Consider the following 21,759-nt stretch of genomic DNA (forward strand, 5'->3'; position numbering starts at 1 on the left):
TGAATACAAGCCTAGCCTTTTCAATCTTTCGTCATATGACAGTCCCGCCATCCCAGGGATCAATCTCGTGAACCTAAGTTGCACTGCCTCAATCACAAGGATGTCCTTCCTAAACTAATATAAACTAAAGTAAATGAAATAAGTGAATACGTTTATTGGCCAAGTATTCACATACAAGGAATTTGCCTTGGTGCTCCACCCGCAAATGACAAGGACATACAGTGAGAGTTAGGAATGACACATAAAACATTAAACATTAATAATAAAACATTATGGATTAAACATGTGAATTAAATAAAATACCAGAGCAAAAGGAGGCTACAGATTTTTGGTTATTGAGTTGAAATGAAAATAAACTAAACTAAAGCGAGCTACATTCTGCATCTCTGAGTAGTCTTCCCCACATGCCACCCCTCCCAAGTGATACAGAGGCACAATTTCAATAGATGGCTGTAACATTGGGTCACAATCTTTGCCCTGGAATGCATGGGAAAACAAGTGTTTAAGAAGAATTTGAAAAACCTTAACCACTGAACATGTAATGAGAGGATGCAGGGTCCGGGTAGGATGTTTTAGTTGTTGCAATGCTATTTTGGTGTTTGAATGTGTGAATAAACTCAGAAAATGGGGGATCGTTGAACTCCACAGCTGGTGGTCAAATTCCATGGCAGAAACTGTAAAACGAGATTTGCATTGATCAACTGCATTGCATTGCAACGTCCAAAGACACTTCAGGAGTTTCTTCACGTTTGCAATAGAGGAACCAAAGGAAAACCTTGAGAGCAGCAAGGAACTGCAGGTGCAGCTTTACAAAAACAAAATCAGTTGTTACATAGAATTAACTAAAATCTGCAATATTGTTCTTTTGAGGAGATTTACACACACTTCAAAGAGTGAAACAACAGTGTCTAATTTTCCTGACTGATTATTAATTAATGTTGAATTAATTACTATTGAATTCTTTGATTATTATGGAAAATAATCCCTCCCCCTCCCCCTCCCCCTCCACCATCCTCCATCCCCATCCACTCATTTTCCCGGTCTTTGCAGAAACAGGGAACTGTAGATACTCGTTTACACAAAAAGACATGATGTACTGGAGGAATTCAGCATCTCTGAAGAACATGGATAGGCAATGGTTCAGTCTGAGACCCTTCTTCAGACATGATCGACACAATGACCAATGCTGTCGTCATAGAGACATAAACACAGCACGTAAACAGACCCTTTGGCTTACCACGTAGAAACAAAGAACCGCAGATGCCGGTTTATTACATAGGTAGACATAAAGTGCTGGAGTAACTCAGCGGGAAACATGGGTAGAAGACTGGTTGTTCATACGTTTATAAGTTATAGGAGCAGAATCAGGCCATTCGGCCCATCAAGTCTACTCCATCATTCAATCATGGCTCATCTATCTTTCCCTCACAACCCATTCTCAGCCTGCCCTCCGTAAACCTTTGTTTAAGAAGGAACTGCAGATGCTGGAAAATCGAAGGTACACAAAAATGCTGAAGAAACTCAGCAGGTGCAGCAGCATCTAAGAAGGGTTTCGGCCCGAAACGTTGCCTATCTCCTTCGCTCCATAGATGCTGCTGCACCCGCTGGGTTTCTCCAGCATTTTTGTGTACCTCCGTAATCCTTTGATCCCTTACTAATCAAGTATCTGTCAATCTCCGCCTTAAACATACCCAGTGACTTGGCCTCCACACCCGTCTGGCAGTGAATTCCACAGATTCACCACCCTCTGACTAAAGAAATATCTCCTCATCTCCTTTCTAAAGCTTTGTTTTAAGCAGGAGGGCTGGTTTTTAATGTTGCCTGCTGAGAAATCTGTCACTCAATTTGCTTCAGACCAGTGTAGTTGTCCTCTGCAGCCTCTTCCAGAAACAAGCACACAACACCAGGAATGCAGCTGATATGTTTCTGAGATGGAACAGCCTAGTTAAACTTAAGGATTCCTTTAGATTAGTGTAGCTTAGTTTATTGTCACATGTACTGAGGTACAGTGAAATGCTTTTTTATTGTGTGTTTTCAATCCATCTTGATTGATTACAATCAAGCCGTGTACAGTGTACAGATACAGGATAAAGGAAATAATGATCAGTACAAGACAAAGGCCAATAAAGTCCGATTATAGATAGTACGAGGGTCTCCACTGAGGTAGATGGGAGGTCAGGTCCGCTAATTGATGATAGGATGGTTCAGTTGCCTGATAACAGCTGGGAAGAAACAGTCTCTGAACCAGGAGTGTGTGTTTTCGCACTTTGGTACCACTTGCCTGATGGGAGAGGGGAGAAGCGGGAGTGACTGGGGTGAGTGGTCACTGATTATGCTGGTGGTCTTGCCGAGGCAGCGTGAGGAGTGAGGTCATCCTCCTGACAACGTCCAGACCCAGCGTGAACATAAAGCACATGTTGCTGGCATCGTGTTTTATTGGTTTAATTTTTCCAAGCTGCCTATCAGGGTGAGAGGGTTGGCAGATGGGCGCATGGTTGTGGATGCCAAGTCATTGGATACTTTTAACGTAAAAACTTCTGGTTGTTTTCCACAGTTTCTATTGACTATAAGCTCTGATAATTGGGTCTTCTCTTGATAATTGTACAAGTTTTGAGATTTAGGACTGCTAACTCACTTTTACTCTCGGTAATCATTTTATTTAATATCCACTCGTACCCTATTTATGCGCATGCGTTTTTAAAGTCATAAGTTCATAGGTCATAGGAGTGGAAGTAAGCCATTCGTTCCTTCAAGTCTTCTCCGCCATTCAATCATATTTTTCCCTCTCAGTCCCATTCTCCTGCCTTCTCCCCATAACCCCTTTGCCAGCTGTACTATTTAGTACCTGTCTGACTCCACCTACAATCTGTCAACCTACAAACCTGCATATGTCATAGGAGCGGAAGTAAGCCATTCGCTCCTTCAAGTCTTCACCGCCATTCAATCATATTTTTCCCTCTCAACCCCATTCTCCTGCCTTCTCCCCATACCTCTGACAACCTTACTATTTAGTACCTGTCAGACTTCACCTACAAACTGTCAACCTCCAATCCTGCACGACTTTGGAATGTGAGAGGAAACTGGAGGACTCGGAGATAGCCCACGCTGTCACAGAGAGAAGGTGCAAATACTGCACAGACAGAACCCAGTGCCAGGATCGAACCTGGGTCTCTGGCGCTGTAAAACAGTCGCTTTACCTCTGCTGCCCACTGGGCTCCACCTTTCTTTGGTCTTTGTCGCTTTCTGGATATCTTTCATTCACTTGTTCTATATACCTCTATATCTCTCGTTTCTCTCTCTCTTGTCTCTCAGTCTGAACTCGAAATGCCACCTCTTCCTTTTCTCCAGAGATGCTGCCTGACCTGCGGAGTTACTCCAGCTTTTTGTGTCTATCTTCGGGGTAAACCACGTCTGCAGTTCCTTCCTACATAGTTTCCATCTCCTACTGGTTTGTGATAAATCTGTGCTCAAGTTATTAATTACACATTTAAGAAATATTGAAAGAATTTGCTGTGTCTCACTTCTAATTCAGCTTTCACAGAATTCCTATAATTCCAGGCATTTCCTGTTCGTGCCTTTATTTATCCGGAAGGTGATTTCATAGGTTTCAATATATTTGTTTTATATGCATTTGGTGTTATTGTGAACGAGTGATGTGGGACTGAAGTTGAGGTGGAGCCATGTGGGATCACAGTGGTACAGCGGTAGAGCTGCTGTCTCACAGCGACAGAGAACCCGAGTTCGATCCTGATTTTGGCTGCTGTCTGTGCAGAGATTCAACATTCAGCAAAACACACAAATATCTTCGTTGGACCTCTCTTGGACAATCTCGATAGGTTCCACGTAGGAGATTAGTGGGCAAAATTGGAGCACATGGTATTGGGGGCAGGGCACTGACATGGATAGAAAATTGGTTGGCAGACAGGAAATAAAGAGTAGGGATTAACAAGTCCCTTTCACAATGGCAGGCAGTGACTAGTGGGGTACCGCAAGGCTCGGTGTTAGGACCGCAGCTATTTACATTATCAATGATTTAGGTGAGTGACAAGTGACATTAGCAAATTTGCAGATGACACAAAGCTGGGTGGCAGTGTGAACTGTGAGGAGGATGCTATGAGGATGCAGGGTGACTTAGACAGGTTGGGTGAGTGGGCAGATGCATGGCAGATGCAGTTTAATGTGGATAAATGTGAGATTATCCACTTTGGTGACAAAAACAGGAAGGCAAATTATTATCTGAATGGTATCAAGTTGGAAAAAGGAGAAGTACAACGACATCTAGGGGTCCTTGTTCATCAGTGACTGAAAGTAAGCATGCAGCTACAGCAGGCAGTAAAGAAAGCGAATGGCATGTTGGCCTTCATAAGAAAAGGGGTTGAGTATAGGAGCAAAGAGATCCTTCTGCAGTTGTACCAGGCCCTAGTGAGACTCCACCTGGAGTATTGTGTGCAGTTTTGGTCTCCAAATTTGAGGAAGGATATTCTTGTGATTGAGGGAGTGCAGAGTAGGTTCACAAGGTTAATTCCCGGACTGTCGTATGTTGATAGAGTGGAGTGGTTGGGTATATATACTCTGGAATTTAGAATGAGAGGAAAACTTATTGAAACGTATAAAATTATTAAGGGTTTGGACACGCTAGAGGCAAGAAACATGTTCCCGATGTTGGGAGAGTCCAGAACCAGATGCCACAAGAATAAGGGGTGGGCCATTTGGAACGGAGATGAGGAAAAACATTCACAGCATTTTCTTGGAGAGAAGGAAAACACAAAATGCTGGAGTAACTCAGCGGGTGAGTTCCTTCTCTCCAGAGATGCTGCCTCACCCACTGAGTTATTCCAGCATTTTGTGTCTACCTTTTAAGTCAAGATGGGTGACCCATTCAAATGGCAGTGTACTGTAGACATGTTAGTTAGAGTTCATATGTTCATAAGTGATAGGAGCAGTATTAGGCCATTCGGCCCATCAAGTCTACTCCGCCATTCAATCATGGCAGATCTATCTCTTCCTCCTAACCCCATTCACCAGCCTTCTCCCCATAATCCCCGATACCTGTAGAGTTGTCTTGAAGCTCAGGGGCAGAGGTGAAGTGTACACGATCACTTTGCCCAGCAGCTCTCAAAATGCCCCGTTCTTACTAATGAATCCCAGGGTGGTGTGGAATGTCTGATTCCTGAGATTCCCACCTTCCACACTCCTAAATATGCTGCCGTGTGGTGGCCAGGAGCTAGCCAGCTGCTCTGTGCGTAACTACTGGCAGGCCAGCTCTGTATTTGGTCATTTTATTGCTCCAAGTCTTGTAATTTATGTCCAAGGCTTCCTTCATACCTCCTTATGCATCGTATCCATTCAAAGTTCCTCCAAAGCTGGATGACCAGTAATAACTTGGGAGCTGGCTCCGGGTCAACTTTCTTTTGATGCTGAAGATAGACACAAAATGCTGGAGTAACTCAACGGGTCAGGCAGCATCTCTGGAGAAAAGGAATAGGTGGCGTTTTGGGTATTTCCTTTAGTGTAGCTTAGAAATACATTACAGAAACAGGCCCTTCGGCCCATTGAGTCCATGCCAACCAACGATCACCCCATACCCTAACACTATCCTACACACTAGGGGGAATTTATTATTTTACCGAAGGTAATTAGCCGACAAACCTGGACGTCTTTGGAGTGTGGGAGGAGACTGAAGCACCCGAAGGAAACCCACGTGGTCCCAGGGAGAACGTACAAACACAATACAGACAGCACCTCTAGTCAGGATTGAACCTGGGACCCTGGCGCTATAAGGCAGCAACTCTACCGCTGCGCCGCCGTGTCACCCCCATGGTCGGAACCCTTCTTCAGACTGAAAGATAGAGAAGAAGAGAACAAACCATGGCAGGCAACAGATGACCTCAGGAAGGGTGGAGCCCACAATGGCCCATTGTTGGCTGGGGAAGATATGCCAACAACAGGAATCCAAGGATGCGAACAGTGGAACTAGTAAAATGACTAATGTGGAGGGGAATGCAGGAGTTACTTGAAATTTGAGAAATTAGTGTTCATATCGTTGGGTTGTAAGCAGCCCATGCAAAATATATGATCTGTTCCTCCAATCCTCTGACAGTGGAGGAGGCCCAGTGTGTAACTTATGATGCTTTAATATCACTGACGGATAACACTGGAGAGCATTAGTCCAGTCCTTCTGGACTGAAATGAAAATGTCTGCAAAAGACAAATTGAAAGTGTTTGTGTGAAAGTTCTAGGTTTGCTATTTTAATTGACACCAATTAACTTGTCCAATTTAAAATGAGGGCTCGTCTTGGGCACTGAGACAAAGCAACTTAACCCACTGGGAAGCACTTTAAGACAAACTATCTTTTCAACTTTCTTAAACGCCATCTGTTAGTTGCAAATGTGTGATCGGGAGCAATTTCATCCCATTAGGTGACCAGAAATAATGTGACGGGGCAGTCGGAGAAAATGTTTACTTATTTATCTTAACATAAATCGCCGACTGTCAGTTATGTTGTGTTTGATAAGGGAACAAAGAGTGAGGTAAAGCCAGTTAAAGTCGACAAAAAACAAACATTGGCAGGCATAGGTATTTTATTAACTTTTGGAACAAATTACTGGCACTTAATGCGAATGTACTGTGGTTTCACAATCACCATTAAACCAACGTCTCAGATTTAGCCTTCACCTAAATGCTACATAAAAGCCAATGAAGCATTATATCAATGCTTTGTGTTCCAGAAACACAACATGGGGCTAAGTACATTGGCAAAAGTGAAAAGCTTTGTTCGTGAGTTAATTATTCCAGATGGGCGTTCAAAATAACAGAGGCGGATTTCTTGCATCACGTTTTTGGCTTTTCAATCCACGCAGCCAAACAACTTGGGGTGGCACTGTGGCGCAGCAATAGAGCTGCTGCCTTACAGTGGCAGAGTTCTGGGTTCGATCCTGACTACGGGTGTTGTCTGTACAGAGTTTGTACGTTCTCCCCGTGACCTGTGTGGGTTTTCCTCAGGTGCTCTGGTTTCCTCCCACACTCCAAAGACGTACAGATTTGCAGGTTAATTGGCTTCAGTAAAAATTGTAAATTGACCCTAATGCGTGGGACAGTGCTAGTGTACAGGGATCACTGGTCGGCGCGACTTGGTGGGTCGAAGGGTCTGTTTCCGTACTGAATCTCTAAACTAATCTAAACTAAGCTGATTTCAATTTGTTGATTGATTTGAGGGCTATCTAGTGAGTAGTGCCTCTTCCCTTTACATTGTTGGAAGAAAGGCACAAAATCTGCCCTGGGTTCATATCCACAAGCAGATTTTTCACTCTCCAGGGGAAGGTATGAAGGCTGGGAGCCATTTGGCTCCTCAAATCTGGGCTAGATGACAGTGGGTGCAAGTTCCATCTCAGAGACCAGATCACAAAACCTACGCTGGTGCCTCAGGGCAGCGTTGAGGCAACACTGTAGGGTCAGAGAGTTCCCTTGTCACATTGAACCAAACAAATTAATATTCAAGAGTAAAGGCCAAGGTGCTGGAGTAACTCAGCAGGTCAGGCACATCTCTGGAGTATATGGATAGGTGATGTTTTGGCTTGGGACCCTTCGTCAGACTGATGCAATGTCTTAGAATGTAGAACAGTACAGCACAGGAAGAGGCCTTTTGGCCCACAAAGTCTGTGTTGAACCAACTCTTATCTGCTTGCACATGATCCATATCCCTCCATTCCTTTCGGGAGCCTCGGCTGGAAGGAGCAAAATCCGACCCGTCGATCGACTACAGAAGTCGACTGGGGGAACGGATCTGCTGGCACTGACTGGGCCAGAGTTCCAGAGCCCCGGCTGCAGAGGACAAATTCGACCCGCCAATCAACCACGGAAGTCCCAATGAGGTAGAGATCGGCCACCTCTCCCGGCCTAGGTGCCACATTTTCGGGGGGGACTTCCGGAGGGGATTTCAAGTACACTCTCATAATTTTGTCCTGATTAAAGTTGGTGCCAGACCTCCACTGGTATGCTAGAATCATATTGTCATATCAATCAAGAGCAAAATGTGCAGGTTACCAGAAATAAAATCAATATGTAGGAGATACTCAGTGGGCCAGACAGCATCTGTGGGGAGAGGATCAGAATGACCAGTTAAGTTTAGTGACCTTTAATTATCTGGATATTATTTGTGCACAGATTGGCTACCACACACCCTATCTTTACATTTCCTTAGTGTAGTTTAGACGTACAATGTGGAAACAGGCCCTTCTTCCCAAAGAGTCCATGTCGACCAGCGATCGAATTCTATCCTATACCCTTTGGACAATTTTACAGAAGCCAATTAACCTACAAACATGCACATCTTTGCAATGTGGGAGGAAACTGAAGCACCCGGAGAAAACCCACGTGGTCACAGGAAGAACGTACAAACTCCGTATCAACAGCACTCGAGTTCAGGATTGAACCCGGGTCTTTTGCACTGTAAGGCAGCAGCTCTACTGCTGCGCCATTGTGACCAAGCTTGAGCAGTCCTTGATTGTGAGGTGCCTTGGGACATTCTTGTCTCACGGAAGACACTAGATAAAAGCAACCTTTTTGCTTCTTAGGATTCAGATGAAATCATCAAGTATGCAGATGATACAACGGTGATTGGCCTCATCAGCAACAACGATGAGTCAGCCTACAGGGAGGAGGTCCAGCACTTAGCAGCATGGTGCGCTGACAACAACCTGGCCCTTAACTCCAAGAAGACCAAGGAGCTCATTGTAGACTTCAGGAAGTCCAGAGGCGGCACGCACACCCCCATCCACATTAACAGGACGAAGGTGGAACGTGTTTCTAGCTTCAGGTTCCTGGGAGTCAACATCTCCAATGACCTCTCTTGGACCCACAATACCTCATCTCTGATCAAGAAGGCTCACCAGCGTCTCTTCTTCCTGAGGAGACTGAAGAAGGTCCATCTGTCTCCTCAGATCCTGGTGAACTTCTACCGCTGCACTATTGAGAGCATCCTTACCAACTGTATCACAGTATGGTATGGCAACTGCTCTGTCTCCGACCGGAAGGCATTGCAGAGGGTGGTGAAAATTGCCCAACGCATCACCGGTTCCTCGTTCCCCTCCATTGAGTCTGTCCAAAGCAAGCGTTGTCTGCGGAGGGCGCTCAGTATCGCCAAGGACTGCTCTCACCCCAACCATGGACTGTTTACCCTCCTACCATCCGGGAGGTGCTACAGGTCTCTCCGTTGCCGAACCAGCAGGTCGAGGAACAGCTTCTTCCCGGCGGCTGTCACTCTACTCAACAACGTACCTCGGTGACTGCCAATCACCACCCCCCCCGACACTTATTATTATTTATTCAAATCATTTGCTATGTCGCTCTTCCAGGGAGATGCTAAATGCATTTTGTTGTCTCTGTACTGTACACTGACAATGACAATTAAAATTGAATCTGAATCTGAATCTCTGAATCTGAATGAAGACCCGGTTTGGACTCGTTATGACCAACACGTTAAACCAAAACTTAACTCCACTATCTTCTCATTACAACACAAACATCCACTGTTTCTATTTCAGTAATTTATCAGAATGATACGATCTCTCTCTCTATGTAACAACAACTCTCCGTTGCACTGAAAGGTCAACTAAGATTAAATCTTGGCAATGGGTCTCTGAGTTTGACTGACATCAAGCCAGTGGAATTGACTCTCCTGTGGGCCCTGGCATTTTCTGTAGAGAACTTTGAAAACTCTAGCTGCAGAGTTTAAAATTATTACAGCCAACTGGGGCAAACCTAATTTAATAGAAGTGAATTGGTGATTAATGTTTGGTTGACATGAAGCTGATGGGCTGAAGGGCCTGTTTCCATGCTGTATCTGGAAAACTAAGAACATAAATAGTATGTTTGCTTGGGCAGCTAGCAACCCAGCAGTATGAATATTGATTTTTCTAAGTTCAAGCAACCCTGGTTTTCCCTCTCTCTTTGTCCTTCCCCCACCCGAGTTATCCTACTAGTTTTGCTGTCCACCTGATTAATTTTACTGTTTGTATGCCTTGTTGTCACCTACCCCTCATCCAACAATGAACCATTGTACATTTCCTTGATCATCGCCTGCTTTGATCTGTTCTTTTCACACCTTACATTTTCTTTGTACCCTTCCATATCTCGTTTCCCTCTTCCCTGACTCTCAGTCTGAAGAAGGGTCTCAGCCCAAAACGTTGGCCAGGCCTTCACTCCAAAGATACAGTCTGTCCTGCTGAATTACTCCAGCATTTTGTGCCTATCTTCAATGTAAATAGTTTGGCCGTGTCACTAATGTTGCCAGTTTAACCCGTATTGTACTTCCGGTGGCGCTGGTGCCAGCAGCCTCCACCTACAGCCCGGTATCTTTTTGTTTTTTTGTTTATTTAGTTATGTAAAAGTGTGTTTTTTTAATGTTTTTTTGATGTTTTTATGTGGGGGAAGAGGGCACGGTGTGGGGGATACCGTCCTTTGGCCGCTTCCTGGTGAGGACGCGACTATTATTCGAGTCGCGTCCTCCGCCCCCCCCCCCCCCCCCCCCACAGCGGCCTACCTACCTGGATTGGCGAGGCCTTTCCTGCCGGGATCGACCGGAGCTCCAGCAGCGGCGGGACAAGCGCTGGAACATCGCGGGGCTGGTGATGCCTTACCAGGGGTCGCCGTTTGGAGCCCGGAGTGCTGGACCTGCTGCACCGACATCCTGGAGCTGCGGTTTGCGGAGCTCCCAACGCGGGCGGCGCTGACTACAACGCGGGGTCCTGCGACTCTGCCCGGCTCGACCTGCGGACTCGGGAGCTGCAGACTCCGGCAGCGGGAGGCGGCTGATCGGGAGGTCCGGGCCACTGAGGAGGAGGCTGCTCACCGTCGGGGTTCGGCGTCGGCGTTCCACCAGCCCGGCGTGAGGGCCTGAACATCGGGCCACCCGGGGCGGCGACTGCGGGTGCTTGGAAGGCCCCGTCCACGGATGAACACGGAGGGGAGGCTGGCTGGACTATGGTGCCGTCCTCACCTGGGTGCCATTTATGTTATGTTGTGTCGTGGACTTCTGTATTTGTGCTTTTTTAAAATTTTAATTCAATTTCAATTTTATTTTTAATATGTTTTATTATTTATTTATTATTTATTTTTATAATTTCTTTGTGATTTTTTTTTTAATGATACTGCCTGTAAGGAAAATTCATTTCGTTGTCTCAAATTGAGACAACGACAATAAATTGAATACAATACAATACAATACAATACATTTGCACCGATGGTATCAGACACTTTTTATACTGGTCCAAAAAACAAACCCTGGCACTTTGTTTTGTGCTTAGGATTCCAGCATTGGTAGACTAATGTGTCTGCTTTTTTTACTGGTACATATTAACCCCACCCATATTACTTCACACTAACCTCCAGAACTAGCAGCTATACACAGTGTAATGAGGGTATAGTTTGTAGTGGGCTTTTAAATATGTATGTGTGGGGGGCGGGCAGGGGGTGGGTGGGGGAAACTTTTAAATCTCTTCCCTGCCCGGGGGTCCCGACCTTTACCCTGTTGGGTCTCCGTTGTCGTTGGGGCCTAGCACCGTGGAGCAGCCTCCAACCGGAACGGCCTGGGGGCTCAAGTCACGGAGCCTATGGTGCTGCGGACTCACCATCATGGAGCTGGCCAGCTTCAGAGCGTGGAGAGTTCAGAGCATGGACAGCTGCGGTGGCGCGCTGCTGCGACCCGACTCCGGTGGATGGTGACACCGGGAGCTCGTGGGTCCCTGGTGGGAGACTGCTTTGCGGGGCACCGGCAACGGCGACTTCTCCCGCCCAAATTGCGGGTTTGAAAGTGACCTGGAGCGGGGCCTTACATCGCAGTGCGCGGCTTAAACAGCCGCGGGGCTTGCTAGCGCCCGCCGGGGGCTCCAACATCAAGACCCGGAGCAGGGCCTTACATCACCCGGCGCGGCTTTAAATGGCCGCGGGACTTGCTAGCGCCCGCCGGTGGCTTTGACTTTGACTTCGGAAGAAGAATGGAGAGCAGGGGAGAGGCAAGACTTTGCCTTCCATCACAGTGAGGAGGAGATTCACTGTGATGGATGTTTGTGTAAATTGTGTTAGTGTGTGTCTTGGTTCTTTTCTTGTATGACTGCAGAAACCAAATTTCGTTTGAACTTCATGAGGTTCAAATGACAAATAAATGGTATTTTATTGTATGTACGTATGGTATGTTCTATGTTCAATGCTTTCCTCATCGCATAACTCCTCTAAAAATGTTCCATACTTAACCATCCCTAATTGCATTTGTCACTAATTTTGTTTATCAATTCTATCGCACTACATTGGGGACCTTGTGAAATGTCCCTATCGAAAAAGTTGCTTATCCATTCCCTCGACAGATGCTGCCTGACCCGTTGTGTTACTCCAGCACTTTGCATTTTGACCTTCAGTAAGAGCTTGCAATCAGAGTACTTCGGTCAGTCGATGAACAGCTTGACAACTGTATGGAGCTGTGAACCTAAGTGAGTATCACAAGCACCACATTATGAGTGGATTACCTTCCAGTGAGCTTAATGTAGATGGTTCATGTACTTGTAGGTAGCAGAAGGATTACAATTGGACTTCTGTGTTGTCTCTTTGTAAGGGTTGTCCACTTCAGTATCACTCCCACACTTTTTCCACATTTAATGAATTCCTGTTCAAATACGTATATAATTGTCCTTCAGATGGAAGGTGCTGCAGTCTGAAAACTTTGACCTTCCAGTTCAGGAACAGCTTCTTCCCAACAACCATGAGGCCACTGAACACTACAAATACTAACTAAACTCTGAACTACCAATTGTCTTGGTTGCACAAAAGACTTTTGGCTTTAGTTTTGTTTTGCACTAAACATTGTTATTTTTATTTATTGAACTTTTTTCTTTACAATGGCATCTACTTTATTATGTAATCTATTGTGTACTGTGTTTATAGACCTGTTGTGCTGCAGCAAGTATGAATCTCATTGTTCCGTTTCAGTACATTTGACAATTAAACATTCTTTTAAGGGCGGCATGGTGGCGCAGCGGCAGAGTTGCTGCCTTACAGTACCAGAGACCCGGGTTCAATCCTGACTACAGGTGCTGTCTGTACGGAGTTTGTACGTTCTCCCCGTGACCACATGGGTTTTCTCCGAGATCTCCGGTTTCTGCCACACTCCAAACACATACACGTTTGTAGGTTAATTGGCTTGGTATAAATGTATAATTGCTCCTAGTGTGTGTAGGATAATAGTGTACAGGATCGCTGGTTGGTGCGGATGGTGGGCCGAAGGGCCCGTTTCTGCACTGTATCTCTAAACTCTTGACTTAATTCTTGACTTGATCTGTTTTCACCTTATGCAGTATTTCCTAGGTCGCAGCAACATTCTGTGAGAACGCACCGCTCGTAATCTTTTTCCGGCTACTTTACACCAAATTTCCATTCGCCAGAGGACACAGTCTCTCTCTATTTATTCTGTCAGAGTTCATCATGATTATCAACACTACATTTAGTTCTCTCATCTGACCTCTAATGGGAATAATCACATCTAAATAAACTCAATATAGTGGGTTTTAAGTTGGAAAGTGTGCAGAGGATGTTGCCAGGACTCAAGAGTCTGAGCTATAGGGAGAGGTAGAGCAGGCTTGGACTCTATTCCTTGGATCGCAGGAGGAGGAGAGATGATCTGATAGAGGTGTACAAAATCATGAAAATCATGGAACAGATTGGCTAAATACACAGTCTCTTGTCCAGAGTAGGGGTATGAGAATTAGAGGAAATAAATTTAAGGTGAAGGGGGAAAGATTTAATAGGAACTTGAGGAGTAACTTTTTTTACACAATAGTTGGTGGGTGTATGGAATGAGTTGCCAGAGGAGGTAGTTCAGGCACATACTAACGTAACATTTAAGAAAGATTTAGACAGGTATATGTATAGGATAGGTTTAGAGGATAGACACAAAATGCTGGAGTAAGTCAGCGGGACAAGCAATATCGCTGGAGAGAAGCAATGGGTGACGTTTTGGGTCGACACCCTTCTTCAGAGTCATGAGAGAGGGAAACACAGAGATAAGGAAGGGTAAAGTACGACAACGAGACATCAAAAGAGATGAAGGGCAAGTAAAAATGAAGAATAGATCATTGTTAGCTGGGAGAAGATCAAGTCAAGTCAAGTCAAGTCAAGTTTATTTGTCACATACACATACGAGATGTGCAGTGAAATGAAAGTGGCAATGATCGCGGACTTTTGTGCAAAAGACAAACAACAAAACAACCAAACAAATTATAAACACAATCATAACACACATATTCTTTTACATAATAAATAATGGAAGGAAAAACGTTCTGTAGAGTTAGTCCCTGGTGAGATAGGCGTTTACAGTCCGAATTGCCTCTGGGAAGAAACTCCTTCTCAACCTCTCCGTTCTCACCGCATGGCAACGGAGGCGTTTGCCTGACCGTAGCAGCTGGAACAGTCCGTTGCAGGGGTGGAAGTGGTCTCCCATGATTTTATTTGCTAAATGTAATCAGGGGGACAGTCGGGCTGGTCGGAGAACTGGGAAGGAGGAGGGACGTGGAGAGAGGGAAAGCAAGGTTTACTTGAAGTTAGAAAAGTCAATATTGAACCATTGAACCATTGAGGTAACCAAACGTTTTATCAATGAACTACTGAGCAGGAATACACTGTCTGAAAAGCTGCTGCAATCAGGTGCCTAAACAATTATTACATGTAGACTTGAAAGAAAAATTAGAGATTTTATTGGGCTGATTGGTCTTATTGTGTGACTTTTCCCGATATTCTTAACAGGCTGCTATTTCAGTCTCGCAGAACGAACTATGAGGGTAGGCTAATACTAAATTATGCTATTAAAAAAAACCAGCTGCATAACATGGCAAATGCCCAAATGAGAATTATTTTCACATGTGCAACCTTTAAAGTATAACTGGGATGTAACGTAACTTGTTATTGTTGCACTTGCAACAGCATTTGCAACCTGACTTGTACAGTTCTTTAAAATCATTTGATATCAGAAGCAAATTGATTCCTCCACTATCATTGCTGCTTCCTGGTTTTTTTTCTTGCCTCCATTTAGATTTAATAGTGTTAGATGGACAGTGCTTTTATTTTGTTTTGAGCAATGTTTAGTCAATTAAATATAATATCATTGTTACTGCCCCAGTTGTTTATCATTTGCGACTGAACTATAGGGAGAGGTTGAGCAGACTGGGACTCTGTTCCCCGGAGCGTGGGCGGAGGGAAATCAAGAACCAGAGGGCACAGGGTTTAGGAGATGAGGAGAAATTTCTTTACTCAGAGGATGGTGAATCTCTGGAATTCTTTGCCACAGAAGGCTGTGGAGGCCAAGTCAATGGATATTTTTAAGGTTTCAAGGTCAGTTTATTGTTACACGTACCAATGAAGGTACAGTGAAACACGAATGACCGTATGGCCATACTAAAAAAAAAGCAATAAGACACACAACCACATAAACGCTAACGTAAACATCCACCACAGCAGATTCCCCATGTTCCTCAGTGTGATGGAAGGCAATAGAAACATAGAAACATAGAAATTAGGTGCAGGAGTAGGCCATTCGGCCCTTCGAGCCTGCACCGCCATTCAATATGATCATGGCTGATCATCCAACTCAGTATCCCGTACCTGCCTTCTCTCCATACACCCTGATCCCCTTAGCCACAAGGGCCACATCTAACTCCCTCTTAAATAAACCCATTGAACTGGCCTCAACTACCCTCTGTGGCAGAGAGTTCCAGAGATTCACCACTCTCTGTGTGAAAAAAGTTTTTCTTATCTCGGTTTTAAAGGATTTCCCCCTTATCCTTAAGCTGTGACCCCTTGTCCTGGACTTCCCCAACATCGGGAACAATCTTCCTGCATCTAGCCTGTCCAACCCCTTAAGAATTTTGTAAGTTTCTATAAGATCCACTCTCAATCTCCTAAATTCTAGAGAGTATAAACCAAGTCTATCCAGTCTTTCTTCATAAGACAGTCCTGACATCCCAGGAATCAGTCTGGTGAACCTTCTCTGCACTCCCTCTATGGCAATAATGTCCTTCCTCAGATTTGGAGACCAACACTGTACGCAATACTCCAGGTGTGGTCTCACTGAGGCCCTGTACAACTGCAGTAGAACCTCCCTGCTCCTATACTCAAATCCTTTTGCTATGAAAGCTAACATACCATTCGCTTTCTTCACTGCCTGCTGCACCTGCATGCCTACTTTCAATGACTGGTGTACCATGACATCCAGGTCTCGCTGCATCTCCCCTTTTCCTAATCGGCCACCATTTAGATAATAGTCTGCTTTCCTGTTTTTGCCACCAAAATGGATAACCTCACATTTATCCACATTATACTGCATCTGCCAAACATTTGCCCACTCACCCAACCTATCCAAGTCACCTTGCAGTCTCCTAGCATCCTCCTCACAGCTAACACTGCCCCCCAGCTTAGTGTCATCCGCAAACTTGGAAATATTGCCTTCAATTCCCGCATCCAGATCATTAATATATATTGTAAATAGCTGGGGTCCCAGCACTGAGCCCTACGGTACCCCACTAGTCACTGCCCGCCATTGTGAAAAGGACCCGTTTACTACTACTCTTTGCTTCCTGTTTGCCAGCCAGTTCTCTATCCACATCATTACTGAACCCCCAATGCCATGTGCTTTAAGTTTGTATACTAATCTCTTATGTGGGACCTTGTCGAAAGTCTTCTGAAAGTCCAGATATAACACATCCACTGGTTCTCCCCTATCCACGCTACTAGTTACATCCTCGAAAAATTCTTTAAGATTCGTCAGACATGATTTACCTTTCGTAAATCCATGCTGACTTTGTCCAATGATTTCACCACTTTCCAAATGTGCTGCTATCCCATCTTTAATAACTGACTCTAGCAGTTTCCACACTACCGATGTTAGACTAACTGGTCTGTAGATAAAGTCTGAACTTTTTTGCTCTTTTACAGTCGAACAGTCCGCAGTCGGGGCGATCGAAGCTCCCACAGCCGGCAGTCGAAGATTCCACGCCGGGGTGATCGAAGCACCTGCGGCTTTGAGTTCCCGAAGTCGGCCTTTGACCAGAGACCGCGGGCTCCGTGATGTTAAAGCCCCACAGACTCCCGCGGTGAAGCCTGTACGGTCGTGAGTAGTCGCCCAAAGATTCGTACCTTTTTCTGGTCGCCGCTGGATTTTCAACATTTTGAAAAATTTCGGCGACCTGCTGCGACTATGACGGATGTCGGCTAAAAAATTGCGTAAGTGGGACAACCCGTAATTACGGGCTAATAATGGGAAAAAATCTTATACTCAAATTTTGGAAAAATGCTCCAATACCAACAGTAATAATGTGGATTTCAAACATGTTCGAAACACTACACTTGGAAGAGATGAGACTCCTAGCAGGCAAAGCAGACCACTTCCAAAAGACGTGGTCTGCATTTATGGAATTATTACAAGCATAAGGTGCAATAGTAATTTAAAATAAATTAAAAAAAACAAAAACACGGTTGGTATATCCTTTTTTGCGAGTTTTGTGTTACATTAGAGCGATTGTTTTTCCTTTTTTTTTCTTTTCTTTCTAGGGTCTTATTTCCTTTCTTTACTTCCTTCTCTAACTTCTTCCCTAAGGGGCTTTCTTTTCCCAACACTTTCCTGCACCTTCACGATTCTTGCTCACTTTCCTTACTTCTTTTATTTCTATCTTTTTTAAAGCTCGAAAAACGAAGTGGTACAATAAATGTAATAAGATATATATGATGTGTATTATTGTAATTTACTGTACTTCTAATAAAAATATTAAAAAAAAAAAAAAAAAAAGTCGGACAGGCCCTTGAGCAAAGGTGTTCAGCGGAACAATTGTCGAGCTTGCCTAGCATGGGGGAGAAATGGGGGAAATGGGATGGCAGAATTTGTTGGAGGTTATCTTATATTGCAGGCTAAAATTGTTAAAGGGGAAGAACAAATCCAATCTCTTCTGTATTTTGAAGCTAACATGCCAACATGGAGCAGGTTTGCCTATCCTTCATTGCAGTGCCTGGTGATGGCATTGTCATGAATCTCAGTCCCTGTGTAACTCTGAAAATCGTGCTTCACACTTGGTGGCTCAACATCAGATACGGATAATGCTGATGGGATGGAGATGCGGGTTGCAGGAGCAAATGGGAAGCGGATTTAAGAGGATGTTGCCAAGCGGATTTGGAGTTCGAAGTAACAGGCGATGTATTAAACCTGGTGAGCACCAGGAGACCAGTCAAAGCTTTAAAACTGGGTCTCAATTACAGAATGGAGATAACAGAAATACTTTATTAGGTATCTCCGTGGATTGTCACCTTGTCGTGGTGGAGAAGCTTGTGTGGTCCTGAGATCCTGAGAGCGATGCCGTTTGGAGCTATGCTCCTGGTAGGGCCACCCATGGCAGTAAGGTCGAGGGGGAGATCTCTGACAAAGAGCAATCCAGCCAAGACCTCAACGGTGGAACAGGCGGAGGACAATGGCTGACTTTAGTGGAGTGTCACAACGGCTGGGAAGGTGGATGAAGGCTGCAGCAGAAAAGGGTCCCTTGTCTCCATGCAACTGGATCCTGACCCAGATCTGTCAAGGTGGCTGTCTGTGCACCAGTCTCCCCAAGTTAAACAAAGTCACCCACAGGTGTCCTCCATGAGAGGACAGTCATACTCGTTTCAAGTGACCATCGATGATGACTTTATTAGGTAACAAACTAGATCTTGATTACAGAATAAAATGATTGTTCACAAGCCTAACTTCACTACCAGTAGATCCAACAATGGGTGTATGTTATAATATAATCAATGAAGTTCCTGAAACCTGGGTGTCATCACTGCCACATTACATGTCTTTACTTTTAGGCTTTGTCTGCGATTTCCTGTCATCACTTTAGCACAATCCGCAACCCTATTTTACTAGTTATCAGCCCTCACTATTATTTCCCCTACAATGTGGGTAGATTAGTTTAGTTTTACTTTAGAGGTACAGCATGGAAACAGGCCTGGTCCACACCGACCATTGATCACCTGTACATTAGTCCTATCCTACACACTAGGGACAATTTGTACAGAGACCAATTAACCTACAAACCTGTATGGCTTTATGGGAGGAAACCAGTGCACCCAGAGAAAACCAACACAGTCACGGGGAGAACGTACAAACTCTGTACAGCTAGCCTCCATAGTCAGGAGCGAACCCGGGTCTCTGACGCTGTAAGGCAGCAACTTTACTGCTGCACTACTGTGCCGCCCCTAATGATCGCAAGCTGATTTTGAGGAATTTGAGATGAGGAGGAATTTCTTTAAGCAGAGGTGGGTAAATCAGTGGAATTCCTGGGCACAGACGGCAGTGAAGGCCAATCATTGGGCATTTATAAAGCAGAGATTGATAGGTTCTTGATTAGTACGGCCATCAAAGGTTACAGGGAGAATGCAGGAGAATGGGGTTGAGAGTGAGAAATAGATCAGCCATGATTGAATGGTAGAGCAGATGTAAACATGCGTAAACAAGACTACATTGACTGGTAGAGTAAACCCTTGGTGAGTTTTTTCACTGTGGGACATATAAAAACCAGTCGGGGCCAGCCTGCAATACTTAACTTCAAGGTCAGCAGAGGAGTGGCAGTTGTAGGAGCAACTGTGGGGATTGGCTGCAGAATCTAAATAAGTTAATTGGTAAGTTAGTTGATTAGCAAATTAGTTAATTGATTAGCAAATAAAAGTAGGGCTTGGTCGAGTGAAGCGGTCTTCTTAAGGTGAAGTGTGAATCTGCAGCGAGGAGGCTACATTTATTGGGTTGTGTGTGTAATTTAATTTCAATATTTAAACTTATTGGTGCATTGGCATGAATATTACTGCAGTGCATTTGCTGCAGGATGTGGAAAGTCAGGTGCTCCGCTGGTATTTCTGACCACTGCACCTGTGGGAACTGTGTGCAGATGCAGCTCCTCAAGGAGCAGGTTAGAGAACTGGAGCAGCAGCTGGATGACCTGCGGTCCATCCGGGAAGACGAAAGCTTCCTAGACAGGACCTACAGCCAGGTCCTCACTTCGAGAGTACAAAAGGTGCGACAGTTACAGACGGAAAGGAAGGGGATGAAACTAGTGTAGGAGATCTCGGTGGAAGTACCTCTTGAAAACAGGTACACCCTCTTGAGAGCTATCGGGACAGACGACGCTTCCAGTCCAAACGGCGGACAGATCTGTGACTCGAAACCTGCCGTTGAGGCTCGACCGACGTCAGGCAGAGCCATAGTGGTGGGTGACTCCATTGTCAGAGGTGTGGATAGGAGATTCTGTGGCGACAGGCAAGACAAGAGGAAGGTGTCTCAGATGTCTCAGATTGACTTAAGAACATCCTCATGAAGGATGGTGAACAGTCGACAGTAGTGGGTTTAAACTAAACAGTGGGGGGTGGAGTCAACAACGTGGAAGCGTATGCATGCAGTTAACGGGAAAGAAAATGTAGGAAAGGTCAAGTTTAAACTAACAAGGCAGGGGGATGGGAACCAATGCAAGGAGATAGAGGGACATCAAACGAGGACAGAAGCAAAAAGTAGAAGGGAGATAAGAAAAACAAACCTTAATGCCTTAATGCGAAAAGCATTCATAATAAGGGGGATGAATTGAATGTGCAGTTAGTAGTTAAGGAATATGATTAGGTCAACCAAATTGGTAGCAGCGCTGTGGAGGAGGATTTCCTGGAATGTATATGGGATGGGTTTTTAAACCAATATGTAGAAAAACTGACAATCCTAGACCGGGTGTTGTGTAATTATGAAGGATTAGTTAGCGATCCTGTTGTGCAAAGCCCCTTGAGCAACAGTGGCCATAATATGGTGGAATTCATATAGAATAAGGATGGTAAGTGACACAGTTAATTCAGAGACTAGGGTCCTAAACTTAAAGAAAGGAGACTTTGAAAGCATGAGATTGGAATTGGCAAGGATAGACTGGTAAATTATACTTAAAGGGTTGACGGTGGAGATGCAATGGCAAAAATTGAAAGATCGCATGGATAAACTCCAAAAATTGTTCATCCCTATCTGGCAAAAAAATAAAACGGGTAAGGCGGCTCAACCGTGGCTAACGAGGGAAATCAAGGTTTGTGTTAACTCCAAGGAAAAGGCATGTAAATGGGCCAGAGGAAGCAGCAAACCGGAGGACTGGGAGAAATTTAGAATTCAACGGAGGAGGACAAAGGGGTTACTTAAGAGGGGGAAAAAAGAGCATGAAAAAACTTGCGGGGAATATAAAAACTGACTCTAAAAGCTTCTTTAGATATGTAAACAGGAAAAGATTAGTGAAAACAAATTTAGGTTCCTTACAACCAGAGACAGATGAATTTATAATGGGAATCTAGGAAATGGTAGAACAGTTAAATGAGTACTTTGATTCTGACTTCACTAAGGAAGACACAAACAATCTCGCAGAAATACTGGTGGACCGAGGATCTAGTGGGAGGGAGGAACTGAAGGGAATCCACATTAGTCAGGAAATGGTGTTAGGTGAACTGTTGGGAATGAAAGCAGATAAATCCCCAGGGCCTGATGGTCTGCATCCCAGAGGTGGCCCTAGAAATCGTAGATGCATTGGTGATCTTTTCCAATGTTCTCGCTACTCTGGATCAGTTCCTGTGGACTGGAGGGTAGCCAATGTAACCCCACATATTAAGAAAGGAGGGAGAGATAAAACGGTGAATTATAGACCAGTCGGCCTTACATCAGTAGTGGGGAAGATGCTTGAGTCGAT

This window comes from Leucoraja erinacea, chromosome 3, assembly GCF_028641065.1.
Source record: "Leucoraja erinacea ecotype New England chromosome 3, Leri_hhj_1, whole genome shotgun sequence".
NCBI classification, from domain to species: Eukaryota; Metazoa; Chordata; class Chondrichthyes; order Rajiformes; family Rajidae; genus Leucoraja; species Leucoraja erinaceus.